At 44.3% G+C, this 18,306-nt stretch overlaps 2 long non-coding RNA genes across 3 annotated transcripts; both read right to left on the reverse strand.

Annotated features, from left to right (window-relative positions):
* Positions 1-2,075: 2,075 nt before the first annotated feature.
* Positions 2,076-7,267, reverse strand: LOC310697979. Of its 2 annotated transcripts, none has more exons than XR_014521279.1 (4): positions 7,054-7,267; positions 6,782-6,956; positions 5,855-5,951; positions 2,076-3,045 (listed from the first exon to the last, which is right to left on the reverse strand). It is a non-coding gene; the product is annotated as an uncharacterized lncRNA (long non-coding RNA). The 2 variants fall into 2 exon arrangements; XR_014521280.1 differs by lacking the exon at positions 2,076-3,045 and adding an exon at positions 3,416-3,499.
* A 105-nt stretch (positions 7,268-7,372) lies between these two features.
* On the reverse strand, positions 7,373-17,519 carry LOC310697980. The gene is made up of 3 exons (XR_014521281.1): positions 17,195-17,519; positions 10,057-10,169; positions 7,373-8,021 (listed from the first exon to the last, which is right to left on the reverse strand). It is a non-coding gene; the product is annotated as an uncharacterized lncRNA (long non-coding RNA).
* Between the last annotated feature and the right edge of the window lie 787 nt (positions 17,520-18,306).

Genomic DNA, 18,306 nt, shown 5'->3' on the forward strand with positions numbered 1-18,306 from the left:
GAGAGAGAGAGAGAGAGAGAGAGAGAGAGAATCTTCCCACCATCACACACTTACCACTGTGACAAGGTGCAGTGTGTCAAAGGTGTGATACACTGATGTGCTGTTAAGTGATCTTTCCATTGCTTGTTCCCACTAAGACGACTGAACAGCTGGCTTCAGAAACCATTGATACTATAATAGCCTTGCTATTTCCACTGCGAATAGCCTGGAATTTTCTTAAAGGTTACAGGAGCTTTTGCTTCCAGCTATCACTCCACACAACCCCTGGCAACTTCCAATGCACAATTAAGCATCCAAAGTGCTTTCAGGCCTTATAGATACATAAATGTTTGAGGGCAGCTTCACAGGTGCACACACTCTGTGTACTGCAGACACACATCTAAGACTGTCTGCCATCATTGTCTTCTTTCTAGGGCACATGTTCACAGGCAGCAGCTGGGGGGGGGGAGAGATGGAGGTGCACATCAGCCCTTCTAACATTTGCTTCACTGTTGCTTACCTGGATAGGAATGGGGCAGCTGCCAGGTCGAGGTTACACCAGTAGGACCACTGCTGCCACCATCTGGTGCTTCTGCCAGTGTGTCTGAATGAGCCTGACTTTACCACACTGTAAGCAGCATTGGCACTGGTGCCAGAAGGACTGTTCTGTCCCACCACCTTACAGAAGGCTTCAAGCACAAGGTTTCCAGTGCAGCCTTTGGAACAGCCCCACTGAAAGAGATGCAGCAAAGGGAGCTGGAAGCAGTGGTGCACTGGAAAGGGGATACGGGGGAGCATTTTATTTGCATGACGCACAATAGAAGGTGGGCATGCCTTAGAAAAGCTGCAAAAATCAGGCACTGATGCATACAGTGTGGCAGAGGTGGGTGGAAGGGGCATGGTGGTGCAAAGTGGAGGGGCAGAGTGGGACAATACTTTCCGTTTTGCCTCAAACGGCAAAACAGGATGCGCTGTCCCTGCTGCAAATGCTTCCCATGATTTATTTCTTTAAAATGTCCCTATCTCCCTCTCAGTCAATGGAGACTGGTCTATTGGGAGCAAATAGGCAACCCCAATCTGCTCTCAGCCAGCCCCTGCCTGCCTTTCTTACTTGCAACCAGTGCTGGGAGTGTTTCTGCTTCTGCCAGCTTCCTCCTCCCTAGACTCAGTGTTACTCTTGTGGAATTCAGCAAGGAGTACTATAGGAACAAAGCTAGAATCAGTTGGCATAGCCTGTCGTTGGCTTCACCTACTGGTAGCCTAGCTCTTCCACCCTACCAGTCCATATGGATACCAGCCACCACTGCTCCTAGCTGTAGGGATCCACAACTATTTTATGTTAGTCCTTGCTTGAATGGCTTGGAGAAGTCAGACTGTGGCATGATGTGGTCTTCTTTGCCACAAGGCTCATTCACAAAACCAGCAGGTCATTCTTTATGCTGGCACCCTAGCCAAATAGGTTGGATTTTGCTTTTCTGATGGTTCCTTGCCTTGATCTCCAAACTTGGTAAGACAGAAGACAACATAGCTAAATCAATGTGAATGCTCAATAAAGACCAGGCATAGTTTGACCTCTGTGTAAGCTTTGTGTGAGCAAATTGGGAAGAATGCTCAATAAATAGGTTGGCTAGAGGAGTCCCAATACAGCAATGGGAGAGAAAAGGAGCAGGAGCAGCCACTCATCTTTGTCTCTGGGATGTGGTGTGGATTGGGACCAAAGTGAGAGGACATCAAATGGGCTTCGGTGGCAGTGACTGAAGAAGTGGGCCCAATCAAGGTTTTTTGCTCAAATGGCACAAATTTAAGTCCTTGATTTCACCGGTCTGTGGCTCTTTCAGATGGTCTTTGTGAATATGGACAGAGTGGGGAGAACCTCACCACTTTGTCACCTTTCAGCTGGTCATAATAAAATATACTGTACTACTGCTGCTTTTGAAATTTGTTTTCTTTCTTTCTTTCTTTCTTTCTTTCTTTCTTTCTTTCTTTCTTTCTTTCTTTCAATGGGTGTGTGGAGCAAGCTGCATTTTTTTGTCTCAAGCCCCATTGTTAGTGCTAACTGCATTCTCATTGCATTTGGACATAGCATTATACCTTCATAGAGAACCATAAAATGCTACTGTGATGCATAATGCTTTCTTGTTCTTTCTGATGAAGCTCCAGCTTTCCTCTAATTTATGCCCCTAATTAAAACTGCTAAAGCATTTGTAAATCAAACCACAATTTCAGGGTTTGTTATCTTCCTGTTTCAAATTACACTACAGTTGGGGGGCGGCAGGGGGGGGCGGATAATGTTTTTCTTTTAATTCCATATGTCTTCTCCCTCTCTGCCTTCTTTAAATATGTTTAAAATGAACATGTTTCCAGATTTGCTGCTATTCACCACTTGAGATATCATAGTATAAGGTCATTTGAAATAAAATAAAACCAGACAGATGATAGATTCTTGTTAGTTTTTTAAATATTAGGTTTGGTTTTGTTATCTTGGAAAAATCGGATTCAAGATAAGGAGAAAGGGGGATGCCCACATTAATTATGAATGGCTAACCAGCACAGTTTTGATCCTCAAACCAACCAAAGTTATTCTAAGCCCGAGAAAGGTGGTAGAGATCTGATGAATTTTGAAATATGCTAATATAATGCAAATTACTGTATAAATCAACTTCTGCTGCATCCTTTGATGCACCTCCCTAGTGGGATATACACATCCCATTAGCATAATAATATCCATAATAGTTAGAAGATATAAATAGGTTAAAAATTAAAGCAAGCATGCTGCTTACTTCCTTAAAGAAAGGTGTGATGGAAAGGAAGCAGAACGACTTTCTACTCCTCATGGCACCCTCCAAATATCATGCCATCTCAACTGCAGTGGGCAATGCTTGGACCCAGATAGATTCATCTATACTCTTCTCTTTCAGCATCTACAGATTTAGATGCAGGGAGGTCAAAGAATTCAGCTGGAAACCAGGAATAGAAGTTGCCTATGTCTATTTATTCATGCTCTGTCTTGAAAGGAAATCAATCCAGCAAATACGACCGGCTTTCACTGCTGTTGTTGCTTTTCATCTGCAAATGATACACAATTGATTACATTTTTTATACACACAAACACCACTTGGGTTGCATTGTGTTTCCTTTGCATTGAAATAGATGTGGTGGAATAACCAAACGTCAACATAATTATGCAATTAATTGTGTAAATTAAGTAAGCTACATATTTTTTCCACAGTAGACAGTGAGATGTATATTGTAGGTTTTGGTAGAAAACGGACTGCAGTAGAGTGGAGACTGTGTTGCTTGTAGTGAAGAATGAACAGAATGGAGAACCATGTGTTCTCACAGCCCTATTTTTAAGCGTTGGCTTATACTGCTTTCACTTTATTTCCTCCAAGGAACCCATGGAATTGTAGTTTGGGGAAGGTTGGTATGATTTCCTAGAGAAGAGGAGTAGCTTAAGCAAGCTTAAGGCTGTGGTATAGATGCAATTCCAACTATCCCATTAGCTTTTTGTAACACAGGCCTGTAAGAAGGTTGGGGGAGAAATTTGGTTTAGTGCAAAATTTCCTAATTTGCAGTTCCTTAAACAATATGTGAACTGAAACAATGTTGTCCCTTAAAAAATGTGTGGTTTCCTTAATTTTGCAATGCAGTTCTCAGACCAAATAAAGTGTACAAAAATGCACCTGTTAGGGGAAAGTGCACATTCAAAAGTGACAATAACATCCAGAAATGCATTAGTTACATTAGGCAAAAATGTTTGCAAAACTATGGACAAAGGGAGAAATTGCATACAAAAATGTGTACACCAGGAGAAATTTGCACAAAAATGCTGAATAATTGTATCAGGATTATTATTATTTTTAATGGAATCAGAAGCATAAATATGGATAAGTATACATAAGAATTAAAAAAAAACCAAGAAAATGAGAGAAACTGCAACTGACAGATTCATCCATCACTAGCCTGCACTGTACAAAGCTACTGAAGCTGAGTTATTGGGAGTTCAGTTTTGCCCAACCTCTTGTCACTGTGGTAGTAAATGCACTTTAGGACTACAGGGTTGGCCAAGGGCATTTCTGCCCAAAGCAGAGCAGGCTCACTCACACATGTAGGCTACCCCTTGATGCTACATCAAGGTATCCACCTGCATGTGTGAACCAAACCATTAATTCAGGTTATATACCACACCTCAAAAGTACATGGGAAGGTAGCCACTGAATCAGTATTGCACAAGACTCTACTGATCATTTCATCCCATCCATAATGTATGGCAGCACATGTGAGCCTCACAGATTATCTTTCCAAACATCCCAGTGAAAGAGATTTCAGAATCTCTTGAACTGAGAAACAGCCTTGGTCAGCAACCAATGTAACAGGGGTCATATTTTGAATAAAGGAAGAGCCAAAGGGCCAGCATCAATTGTTGTTGGCAGGTGTGGGGAACCTTTGACCTCAGGATGTTGCTGAACTACAGCTCTCATCAGCCAGTAGCCTGGAATCATGGGAACTATAGTTTCAGGAATATCCAGAGGGTGAAAGGTGTCCCACACCTGGCCTTTGAGTTTGGGTGTTGTCCTGAAGGCCAAATCTGAAGTTGTTTCAGGGCAAAAGGAGCTCCCAGTTGCTTAGCTTTTGCATGACAATTAGGAACTATTTCCCTAATATTTGGCCTCAAACTCCATTTCTGCAAGTTCAGCCCATTGCTTCTTGAGCAGTCCTGAGCAGATAGATTAGTTTTTGGCTCTTGCTACTTTCTGAGCAAAAAGATTACTGCATTGTTCAGCCATTTGAAGAACGTACGTGAAGAATAAAGCAAGCCTTGAGATGGAATGTGCTGTATTTGAAAAGTAGTGGCCTGTGAAGTATTTTATGGGAAAGAGGGAATTGGGTCAGTGAAGCCCAAGATTAACAAGAGGCGACAGCACTCCCATTAAGTGTGTGTATGGGGAAGGGAAATGTTGGAGGTTAACCCTTTCATCTTGCAACAGCAGCCAGACGTTTACTGGAAGACCCTGCACAGCTTTTAGCAAATTGGTGCTGTGTATTCTCTTTGTGGTTATAATGTCCTAAGACCAAGCTATTTACATCCCTTAAAGAAATGTAAGAAAATAGACAGTGGAGGGAGGAGGACGAGAGGACAGTTGGACCTGGAAAAGAGTCTACTTTCAGACAGAAATCCATTCTGGAAGTCAGTTCGACTTCCAAAATGTTCGGAAACCAAAGTTTCTGCAAGAAGCTCCTGCAGCCAAATGGAAGCCATGGAAACCCCGTCGGACGTTCAAGTTCCAAAAGAATGTTCGCAAACCGGAACAGTCACTTGCAGCGTTCAGGAGTCAAAACATCTGAGTTCCAAGGTGTTCAGGATCCAAGGTACAACTGTACTCCACATTTCTGTATCAGTCTGCAGGATTATTATTTTTTAAGTTCTCATGAAAATTCACCAGCACTTTAATGTGAAAATCTCCTAATATACTGCCAACCCAATCTCTGAGCAGTGTGAGATTTCAGGGGTTCCAGGCACAGTTTGGCTTTCTTGGAACGAGGCAGAGCAGAGACTGTGGTGTCTTTATGATACATGGTTTATTTATACATATATAAACGTAAGCCTATGATGTTGGAGCTTAGAGCATGAACACCCCAGAAGTCACAGCCTTGCAATCAAAACAGAAATCAAGCATGACTTTCACTTTTTGGCTTCTGTCTGCTTCTAGTGTGCATGTGCATGCATGCGCGCGCGCACACACACACACACACACCGCTGCAAATTTCTTTCTTACCACCAACCAGGTGAGGGAGGGGCCCCCACCCATGTGCCCTCTTGCACAAACCCACTTCCTTTGTTATACTAAAGACCATACTTAGGCCATTAACTCACCAAGAAAGTTGCCTCCTGTTCAACAAATGAATTTTAACCCTTGCTTGATCCAGGATTCCAGGAATCATATGGGACTCAGGCATCATAGAGCCTAACCCTGCCCAAAGTCACAACAATGCACATTTTTTGGTAAGTGATTCTGTTGAACTTACACAGTTTTGCAGAGCACAATATAATGCATTTCTGTATATTATTTCCACCAATATATGCATTTCTATGCACGCTTTGCCCCAATATACCTTTTTTCACGCACATTACTCAGCTGGAGACCTATATTGCAATATTCGGGGAAGTACAAATTCTGAAGGACAGCTGTTTAAGTTCTTTATACTGTTCTGGGAAAGGCAAATTAGGTAGATCCACCTTTAAGCACAAAATAAACTTAATTTCATTTCCATCCCCACCAATTGTCTCATACTCTGTTATTAGCTCTAGTGTTTTAAAACTTGAAAAAGCACATTTACACACAATGCTCCCATCAGTTTCACCTGCCTGGCTTCTAATTTGTCTTATTAGTGTCGCTTTGCCCTTAGAGGACCTTTCAGCCAAGTGCTTCTTGGCATTTCAAGATGGGATGATAATATGAATCACAGTTTCAGGCTAATGGTTTCTTCTTCTTTTTGGCAATCCTGGGCAGATACAGAGAATGGTTGTGCTGTGAAATATGGAGGACTTGGCTTCTCAAAACCTTGTAAATTCCAAAAATTGGGTTGAGGGATGCCAGTGGATCACAGGGTGCTGGCAAGCGATCTACTCCACAAGGAATAAGAAGGGATGAAATTGTGATATCACACAATCATAATACAATGAAATATTATTATTATTATTATTATTATTATTATTATTATTATTATACCGCCCTTTATCCAAAGATCCCAAGGTAGTGAACAACATTAAAAACATAATTTAAACAGCATACAGTGGTACCTCCAGTTGCAGATGGGATCCGTTCCAGAGGTCTGGTTGGATCCCGAGGTCTCCACAACCTGGGGACCGCTACTGCACATGCGCGCACAGCAAAATGTAGTCAAATACGTCTGGGTTTGCCACTTTCACATCCTGAAGCTTACATAACCAGAGGGTTACATAACCGGAGGTACTACTGTAATAATAAAAAACAATAATAAAATCACGGGGGGCGGGAATCATAGTGACAGTTTTTCCCCACCAACCTCAGTCTGCATTCAGCCAATCCCCACCTGCCTTTCTCCTTGCTTACAGCAAACAGCCCAGAGTATGACACCAGCAGTCAAATTCCTTCTACTTAGTCTCAGGACTGCCTCTGCAAGGAGGAGGATGGGAACAAAACTACGATTACTTGGTACCACCTGTCATTAGTTCTGGCTCCAGCTACTGTTGGGCTCCCTGCCTTCTGCCTTGTTAGTCCCAATAGACACTAGCCACCAATGATTTTCACACGAAAATCCACCCCTGCTGTGTCCCCCACCTAAAAAAAATAACCATACCATTTTCTGCATTTCAGAAGCAAGAGTGACTTTTAATTGTTTCTATTGCCCAGCTGTTGGGAATTGGAAACCCCTCATAATTTGTTGCAATTTACTTGGGGATCTGGCAGTAGATCTCGGTCTACCTTTGGCCAATCCTTGCCCAATACCATCTTGTGAAAGAACTTCAGAAGCTGTTAATCTGGTCTGTGTTAGGCCTACATAACCATTGCACCCAGCATTTATGGCATATGTTCGGGACCCAGTATAGCAACCGTTAAGGAAGAAAATGGATGACACTGTGCCATGTCTTTGTCTCTCATGTAGAACCTGCTTAGAGCTTTGCACACCTATCTGCTGCTTTTGACAAAGGCTCACAGAGACCTTGGCATTGTGTTAAGAGTAACAGGAGAAGCAGCCAGAACAAAGATGAAAGCACAACATGTTTTGTCAAACCAGGACTGGAAGTGTGTCAACATTCCCTGTATGGCGAATCGCTGATATAGCAGGGGTCCAAGTTGCTTGTTTCCCTCCTCCCACCCGGACATATTATGGTAGTCCATAGTTTACGTTTTATGTGGCTTTTTCTCTTTCTCCTGTCTCCACCTTTCCCATTGGCTTCTTTGTGTACCCACATGTAGAGGACCTATGCTTTTCAGCTAATCTACTGATGTTCAGCCTCTTCAGCCCACTGTGAGGCAGTTGTGAGAAACCACATCCATCTGAAGAAAGGAACATGACTTTAGTGAAACCTCTGCATCAGAGAACATTGAGCATAAGACATGCTGTCACTAGCATCTCGTTTCATTTGGGGTGTGTGTGTGACAGAGGCTGTACAGCCATTTTCACTGGGCTGTGTTGGGTGGGGAGAGTTTGAGAAACACCACTTTAGAGCCAAAACAAAATTTCATAAGGGTTCACGTTGGCAAAAATAAGGGCCATTTGAAAAGCATGGCACTTGCTGATAAAATTTAAGGGAGCGGAGTTGAATAACAGCTCCATTATTTTATAGCTCCCCTCCCCTGGCAACCTCAAAATCCAGCTGTATCCCTAAGAGGCAAGACTGAAAACACAAACAAGACTGGGAGAATACAATGCAATTTTTGCAAGCAGATTTGAGGCAGGAAAGTTTATTGAGCTATTGTTTCCACCAAATGCACAGCAGTTGTAGAGTTCACTAGGAACATATGGAATTGCCTTATACTCAACCATTGATCTATCTAGCTCAGTACTGTCTACACTGACTGGCAGCAGGTCTCCAAGGTTTCAGAGAGGATTCCCCCCCAACCCTACCTGGAGGCAGTGGCATAGCATGGGGAGCCCATGGCCCCGGGCACAAATTTGTGAGGGGGTGCAACCAGCTGCCCCCACGATAGGCTCCCTCATTGAGGCTGGAGCCACGGGGAGGAAAGCTGTGCCCGGGTTGGGCCTTGGGGCTGGGACAGCAGAGATGCCTCCTTCTCCCTGTGTCTGGTGAAGGAACGCCCGTGCACATCCTACCCTTGGGCTGGCTGAGAGGGACGGAGGAAGAGGAAAGCAGGAAAGCACTGCTGGAGTCACATGTGTTGTCTGGAGCACCACCCTGCAAGGGCAGGAGGGCGAGACGACACAGTGGCTTCGTGCTTCTCTGCCTTTTCTCTGCTCCCAGGTTGTGGCTGGTTTGCAAGGAGAGACTCCCTTGATTAAATGCTGACTGGCAAGGGACTGAGTGCTGCCTAGTCCACTAGGGGATTGCAATACTTGCTCTGCCCTGGGCACCGGCAACCCACGCTACGCCTGGAGGTGCTGGAGACTGAAGCTGGTACCATTTGAATGCAGATCGGATGAACTGCAATGCATCTTTACCTTTCTTTCTCCTCCATCCCCCTCCCACATGCCATTCTCTCTACTTTTCAAGTCTCTTTTGCTCATTGTATTCCTCCTCATTGCCACTTGAATGTAATTGGGACAAACAGTACACAGGAAGAGTCCTTCTGGATCATGTCATCTAGTCCAGCATTCTGTTCTCACAGTGGTCAACAAGATGTCTGTGGAAAGCACAAGCACATCAACGGAAGAGCAACAGATGTGGAAAGGGGTCCAAAAAAGGGGGGAATTGGATGTTGTATGGAAAGATTACTAAATGCCCTAAATGCCACATATGCGCTTCAATATGTGTGAAGGGTTCCTGAGGAATGCCATGTGCACAATTGCTCAAGGACTGGCTGCTAAATGTTACTTTCGGGATTTGTCATAAAGGGAGAAAAAACGGGTTTCAAAAATAGAGTGTATCATGGTTTAAGTGGTACTCACTTGCTCTAAAAATATCAGAACTGCAGACACATTTAAACCAAGCCTTACTCACCACCAGCACTTTCCTGCCAGCACATGTCTCTTCCCTGGCTCACGTTCTCATGGCATCGCAGTGAGTAAGCCACTAGATGCAGCTCTGCCTTGTTTAAATAACTTAGAAGTGAGCAACACATACAGTAAGTGGGTGACACTCTGCTGTCACCATGAGAGTTTGGAAGAAAGTGATGCAGGTTTGTTTGCCAAGAGTGGCTCATGGAAGGAGCATGGTGTAGAGAGCCTGTTTCATCAAGAATGGTGGTCAAGCAGACATGCTTAAAGAAATGGCAAGGTGCCTTTTTAAATGCCACATAGGATCACACCCACACCATACATTCAAAGCACATCTAAAGGACATAAGTTTCTCAAAGGAATAATGGGAATTGCACGTTCGTAATGGAAAACTACTATTCCCAGGATATGGCCTACCTGTAAGTGAGCCAACGTTGTCCCTTTTCCTGTTGTCCCACTACACTGCACCTGGCTTGTTTAGATACACGATGGAGAGAGACATTTGCACGCAGAAAGTTCTGGCTATTGCACTGGTGGAATGTAGAAAAGTAAGAGCTGCATCAATTGCTCCACTCACTTTTGTCTTTGCTCCTTCCCAGCACTGGTAGGCAGCCCCTGGAAGGTTACTCATGAGGGAATTTGGCCCTCAGGCAGAAAAAGTGTTCTCAGCCCGGATTAGAAAATCAGTAGGAAATAGCAGGTTCAAATCCCCAATGAAGCTCCCTGGATGATTTTGGGTTAGTCACTCTATCTCTCAGTTTGGAAGACAATGTGTAGTGCTTTACAAGGCACGGGCCTCTATTTGAAGGGTTGTTCAAGTCCAGTTTAAAGAAGGGACAGCAGGGATCCTCAAGTTTTCTTTGACTATCTGCATCCAGACAGCACACTGAGCAGACAAAAGGGCCAACTAGCCACAATCTTCTCCATAATGTAAGTTGCATTGTATTTCTGTTTCTATAGTAATTAAATTGGAAGTTATACATATGCAAATCTGTGCCCTCTTTTTCTGGTGACGCGTAAGTGGGCATCCTATCTCTCAGTCTAACCTACTTCACAGGGTTGTTGTGAATATAAAATGGCTCCAGGGACTGAAAAGATGTGGCATCCTAGTGACATCATGGGTGCAATCAGCCAATTAGCATGAACCATAGGCCCCTTTTGCTTCATAATGGCAGAACCATCTCTCCCCTTCTCCATCCCCAGAGCATAAGCCATCTCACAAGGTATGTTTGGATGGATGGTGTTTCCATCTACTTTCATCCTGAAACATTGTGATAGCAGCATGCAACTGAAGACTTGCATGCTGCTATCACAATATCTGGGTTGGAGTTCCCATTCCATGGCAAGCTTAGAGTGGGAGCCAAGGGAAAGCAGAGGTGTGATTCTCCATAGGGCTAAGGCTTCTGACCTTGCATCTCAAAGGCTTGTCTGCTGCTTCCAAGGGTTGCATCAACTATTCTAACCCAGAGCATATAATGCTCCCTGTTTTGCAAAAGAAAGAGACTCACATTGGTTTGTTTCATTTTAGTTACAAGCTCTTTACTCCTAAATGCTCAATTTAGAATACTGACAGTCTCAGTGCCTGTGTCATCGACACTCATTTCCATGCTCATCTGTGGCTTCATTTCTCCCTGCGCCATTTCCAATGGATTGCAGGTGTCATTTCCATCCTGCCAAGTGACCATGCTTATCTGCTGCCACCAGATGGTCCTTTGCCCTTAACTGTGCAACTTACTCTCTGCCTGCTGCTGTGCAACCCAGGTGAAAAGAGACCCGTGTCCTCTTCTCATCTGCCAGCATTCAGCTGAACAATGGGCACCTGCCCAAACTGGTTCAAACTCTCAATAGGCCAAGGAACAGTGCTTGGAAAACTCTAGGGCAGAGCTGCCAGCAGTAGTGGTCATTGCAGAACCTGCCAAGAGCTCCTAGACCTTCATAACTCTATTCCTGAGAGCAGATGAACAGGCTTGGCTTCACTTGCTCCAGTAATGCAGCTGTCTACCCTTTTGCCACAGTTGCTGAAGTATACAACCAAATCTCAGGTGCTCAAGCAGAGGGGAAGGGGGGAGTACATACAGGCCGATCCTACTATGTGCTCCCATTGAAACCATCCTGTGTTCCCGTTGGAAAAAAGGGTGGAATATAAACATGAACGAATGAACGAATGAACGAACGAACGAACGAACGAACGTACGAACGTACGTTCATGTCTTTATTTAAACAGCCAGTTCCTAACATTCTGGGTTTGTCACACTTCTAAAAGCCAAATATTCCATCACACTCAAGTGATGACAAGAAATATAAGCCAAGGTAAGTGTCTATAGCTTGGAGTCATCCATGAAGATGGTGTGCAGTTTAGTTCTCAGCAGGGACAAAACTGGCATGCTACAAGTGCATATGCTTTTCTTTTGCCATTTCGTATTATAATGATATTGGGGTTACACTAAATGGTGTGTGTTTATTTCAAATCCTGTTCAATCCTGTGGTGTTAGTACAGTGATATCTCAGGATAAATATGCTTCAAGTTGAGCGCTTTTGGGTTGCGCTCTGCGGCGACCCAGAAGTAATGGAGCGCATTACTTCTGGGTTTCGCTGCTCGCGCATGAGCAGACAGTCAAAATGACGTCACGTACATGCGCAGAAGCGGCGAAACAAGACCTGCACATGTGCAGACGTGCTGTCACATCTTACGTTCTGTTCGGGATGTGAACGGGGCTCCAGAACGGATCCCGTTCGCATTCCGAGGTACCACTGTACAGCCATTACCTTTCCAAATGTAGGAAGAGCCTGCTGAATCAGGATACTGACCCATCTCATCCAGCAGCCTGTTCTTGCAGTGGCCAAGCAGATGCACATGGAAACCCCACAAGCAGGACCTGAGCACAGCAACATTTCCCCCATCTGTGATTCCCAGAAACTGGCATTCACAAGCATGCTGAATGTAAAACACAGCCATTGTGGCGTGCAGCCGTTTGTAGCCTCTTCCTCCATGAATTTGTCCAATCCTCTTTTTAAAGCCATCTGAGTTGGTGGTTATCACTACTTGTGGGAGCGAATTCCAGTTTAACTGGGCACCGTGTGAAGTATTTTACTTTGACTCTCCTGAATCTTTCAACAGAAGTATGTGAAAGGGAAGAAAAGAGATAAACCGATCTTCAGATTAGAATTGGAAATAGACCCATAGGCTTGCTTAAAGTGCAGAATCCCAAACTGTGGCTTTGGTGCTTGCTGAAAACGAACGGTAGAGCAGGATCTGTTTGGAGTGAGTGCTCCCATCTCATGTTCAGCCTGCACATGAAATAAATACACAACCAAACAAACCTGTATATAAACCTCGCATAACAGTAAACACTCTAGTGATCCAGGGACCCCTGAAAACTCTCACTGCTCCAAGGCTGGGGTGCATGTAATATATTTTCTGGCTGTATGTTCTGCTTCCGCCTTCTCTTGTGGGCTGAGCAGGCACATGATCTGGTGGCTTTTCTGCCGGCAAAGCAGTGGCATCTCTCTCTCCCCCCCCCCTCCCCTACTCCAGCAAATTTGATGTATGGGATTGCTCCATTAGAAACAAATGTTCCTGATTTCTTGTTGGAAGCCCAAGGGAACATTGCAGAACAACCTAAATATAAAAATGGCTGAGTCCTCAGTGTCCACATAATGCAGTTAATACATGCAGGTGTGTTCTCTCTTCCAATAAAAGGCACTCTTCCCAGGAGACGTAGATTGTGACTGTTGATGCAGCCCAGCAAAATGTGCCACATTTTAGTCTGGGTCCTGTTTAGTTTTCCAGCAGCTTTTATATATAGACTGCAATGGATCATGCCTACCAACAGGGGCATATGTCCTCTTCATGTATAGATATGGATAGAGATAGAGATATATTCTCTGTCTCTTTTTTGCATAAGTTATATCACCAAATACATTATCACCATCGTCTACAATACATTATCAGGTTTAAAGTGTGCACCTTTACTACTTTTGCACAAATGGGTTATTTTAAAAATTGAAATTGTACAGCAGGTAATAGAAGTGACTGAGAGAAGAAGTTGAGAAAGGTATATACCAGGCATGGGGAACCTTCTATTTAACTACAGTTCCCATCATTCCTGGCCATCAGCCACGCTTATTAGGGCTGACTTGCAGTACAGCAGAATTTGGAGGAACAGATGGTCCTCATACTTGGTCAGTACAATACAGTCGGAAACAGGAGCTGCAGTCCATCTGATTATTATAACTTGACTCACTGATCCTTAGAATACTGGTCAGCCTTATATTTCACATTCTAAACCTTCCACTGACATTGGCTGGAAGTACTCAGTATTTTTTCTATAATAATGATAAGCCATATAAAACAATAAAAAAGGGAATTCTCTTGCAGATTTGAAGCACGCAGTTAGAGACTTTCCTGGTGCATTTGAGCAAATACATAACTTTGCAGTTTAAATGTTTGTAGACAAACCATGAAATCCCAGACACTTATTCATATGATGGCTGGGTGAGGCATGTGGGGCTGACAGGCAACCACAGTAATAAACTAGAATTTACACTTGTTTGATAAACCCACAAACTCTGAAATCCATATAGGCCCAACCTATAGAACTAGAAAACCGTTCTCGGTTTCCAGCTTTGTACACTAGATACACTTGAATGTGGGCCCACAAATCTTTACAATATCCCACTTCTGGAACCTTTTGTGAGATCAGGATTAGTGCATACAATAGTTTTTCCCTGCATGGAAAAACCCTGGCTGGATACCCACATCCTGAAATAGGAGTGTCATATAGCATCAGATGCCATACACACAAAAACATAGTTAGCACAATGGAGGTAAAGATGTGTTTAAGACCATACATCCCCCATGGGCACTATGCCATGTAAGTGAGGCTGAAATTTCTAAGAAATTTTGGAGTCATCATATGACTTTTCCCCCCAGGCTCCCCCATCCAACCCATTTGAGAGTTTCAATCCTACCCAAATAATATTCAGCAAAATCCATTCCTTCTACACTCCAATTAACCCACCTGTGAATGAGGTGGTAAATTTCATGCACAGCTGAGGGCTCAGTTTTAAGAAGGTTGGCGGGTCGAAGGTTGGCGGTTCGAATCCCCGCGACGGGGTGAGCTCCCGTTGCTTGGTCCCTGCTCCTGCCAACCTAGCAGTTCAAAAGCATGTCAAGTGCAAGTAGATAAATAGGTACTGCTCCGGCGGGAAGGTAAACAGCGTTTCTGTGCGCTGCTCTGGTTCTCCCAAAGCAGCTTTGTAATGCTGGCCACATGACCCGGAAGCTGTCTGCGGACAAACGCCAGCTCCCTCGGCCTATAGAGCAAGATGAGTGCCAAAACCCCTTTTATCAGTACAGTGGTACCTTGGATTAAGTACTTAATTCATTCCGGAGGTCTGTTCTTAACCTGAAACTGTTCTTAACCTGAAGCACCACTTTAGCTAATGGGGCCTCCTGCTGCTGCCGCGCTGCCGCCACGCGATTTCTGTTCTCATCCTGAAGCAAAGTTCTTAACCCAAGTACTATTTCTGGGTTAGCGGAGTCTGTAACCTGAAGCGTATGTAACCTGAAGCGTATGTAACCCAAGGTACCACTGTACTGTTAATACTGTGTATCAATACTGTTGAAGGGAGTGCTGGGCTTCACCCCTAACTCCTTTCAGACCTCTGCCCTTTCATGTATTAGTGAGAATTAACAATATGGTTTCATTCAGTATTAAATGAGTCAAAATTTCGCTGGAGACAATTACCCAATAAATTTTCATTTTCGCATTGTCAGAGTATGCTGCCACCTCAACCACAACTGTATTTTGTGAAATGTAACCCCCCCCCGAAACCCCCTGCTGTGAAGGTGGAGAATTTTGGGGTACCATTTTGGTTCTCCTTTCCCATCCATTTGGACATGCATGCAGCAATGTACCAGTATATATCTTCATCGGCTATAGGACTCTGTTATTTTTTGTTATTACCTGTAAAGCCTGCATGTTGCCCTCCAGACAGTTGCTGGACTACAATTTCCATAAGCCCTGACCACCAGCCACCCAGTATTTTGAGGGCACCACACATTGTCTTCCCCAGGCCTCTCTCTTCTTCAGCTGCTTCTGACTGTCACATTCTATGTTCCAGAATGGCAGGCCATGACATCCATTTATTTATGTTAGGAGTTTGGGTGTTGCAATCAGGTTGCTTTACTGCTGAGTTTATCTTACTCAAAGGGCAGGAGAAGGGAAGTATGATAAAATCATATGCTGGTTTCAAACAGTCTAGTGATGTAGGGATAAGAACTTGAGAAAATTACTGGGATGCACTTTAGGAAGCTGTTCTGTATAAACCAGGGAAAGCCAACATGGCTATCCTCCAACTCAGCTCCAGCCAGCATGACCCATGGTCACAGAAGATGGGAACTGTTCTCCAGCCTCATCTGGAGAGTGCACGTTGACTGCCCCGGGCGTAAATATTGCATTTGCCCCCTTTTGAGGGATTTCTAAAGCAGCACCAAAGGTATCTACCAAATTATAAAGAGATGTAATACTGTCAAAAGTAGAAGGTGTGTTTACCTTGCCTGAATATTTTTTTAAAAAAGAAAAAACGTGCAGCATTTTGCTGTTTTTTAAGTCTCCATTTCCAAATGCCTCTAAATAGAAAAGCTTCTGGAATTACAGTTGACACTGTGTTGGCATAATAGCTCTCACTTGTGCTTTCCTGGGCACCTTTGTTTCGAGAATTTGGGGTTGAAAAAGTCAGAGCCGATGGCAGAAGCAGCTCAGGGGTGGAGGGATTGAAAGGGCTTAAATCAATATGTACCAGCAGTCTTCATTAATCGTGGATCTCAGACAATTATACTCATGCCAGCAGCTGGAAGGCAAATCCATCAACCAGGATACTTTACTGGGAACCTTGTCTGTTGCCATGCTTTGGGCATTTAGAGAAAGAGACTGTTTTGGACTTCCCTTACCTCTTTAGTAACATGCCTTAGCTCTGCACCAGATCATTGGTTTTCATCGTGGTGCATACTGACTGACCAAGGCTGTTCAGCATTTCAGACAAAGCCTAAGACCTTCTGCATGCAGAGCAGATGCTTTGCCATTGAGCTGCAGCACTTCCTCACCCCAACCTGGGTCCCACTAGCCAGCTTTTTCACCCTATCTCTGACACTTTTAACTAGCTGGCACTTCATATTGCTGCAATCCTAATCATGCCCACTGATTTACTCAATGGGACTTACGGTGCCCAAACGTAATTCAGGGTCCTAATTTCAGATTAAAACTTGCCCGCTTTTTGCAAATGATTCTTGCCTGCCTGACACAAACTGGAAACAAGGTGAGAGCATTCAAGGACAAAAACTGTCTCACAACTATATTAATAGCTGATCTGCTCACCGGTTGTTATGTAGGTGAAAATGCTTCTCACCCTTTGAGCATCGAAACCAGAATTTACCCTCAACCAACTAGACCACTAGAACTGGACAGATGAGGATCTTCAAAATAAAAGCAGAAGATGGGTTTAGGTTAAGCGTTAAATGAGGTTAGGTGGGGCAAAATATGGGAGTCTGTACCACTGAAGTCAACTCTGCAGAGGTGAGGCCAAATACATCCTTCCAGGCATCTCCAGCTGCTCCTCAAGGCTCTCCACAACCACATCCGTCAACAGCTCACAGCGTGTTTTCCCTTGGCTAGAATGTGTTCTTGAACTCTGATGATGCCTCTTGCTTTCCTGGATGGAATGCAAAGAGGGGTGTGTGAGTGTGTGTAGTACCATTTTGAAAAAACGCTTTTATTTTTTGAAATAAACACAAATTACTCTTCCCAGTACTGGCATATGGGCATCAGAAGGTTGTTCAGAAGGGAAAGTGGCCCTCAAGGAAAGTGGCTGAAAATGGTTCCTGCCCCTCCTTGTGCTGCTGGTTACAGACGTGCAGAGTTGCCCCCAAATTGGGGGGGGGGGATCACACGTGCATGACATCACATGTATGCTACCCCTCCAACCCAGTCAGGCTGGCTTGATCCGCCACCCCCACACCTCCTACCAGCTGCCTTACCTTTGTGAAAGGGACACGCTAGGTGGCTTTTAAGAGGTCTCTAGACCTTTTTCAATTCCAGTTAACATAGGGGAGGGGGAAAAAATGATGTTAACTGTTATGTAGTGTAGTTTCACCCTGGGCCAACAGGGGGATACTGTATATAGTTTTCACTCAGGTCTGTAGATAGTTTTCACTCAGGTCCGCGTCCGTTATTTTAGGCGGGAACTCTGAGCTGTTGTGGTTACAATGTTGACAGCCGGCTGACTATAAATACAGGCCGGCTGAGCTGTTCGCTGTCAGTTTATTTCCAGCTTACCAGAATAAAAGAGCTACTTGAAGAAATCGCTGTGCCGGCTGCTATGTCAACCCACAACTTAACTCTGGCGACGAGGATGGGATGGATGGACATCAGAGCACAGCCAGATGCGGCCAGCCTCTGAACTGAGCTGAATCACAGAGCGAAATCACTGAGCGAAATCACTGGGCAGAACCAATTCAGAGCTGACTGTTCTGGCTGGAGCACTGTGTCCATCCATCGCCCTTCACGCCGGCATCGGAATCATGGCTTCACTTGTGCCTCTACCGCCGTTTGCGCCAGCATCTGAATCATGGGACTCCTACCTCGCTCGGTTCGACTGCTACCTCCA

The sequence above is a fragment of the Podarcis liolepis genome (genome assembly GCF_965112155.1).
Source record: "Podarcis liolepis genome assembly, chromosome: Z".
NCBI classification, from domain to species: domain Eukaryota; kingdom Metazoa; phylum Chordata; class Lepidosauria; order Squamata; family Lacertidae; genus Podarcis; species Podarcis liolepis.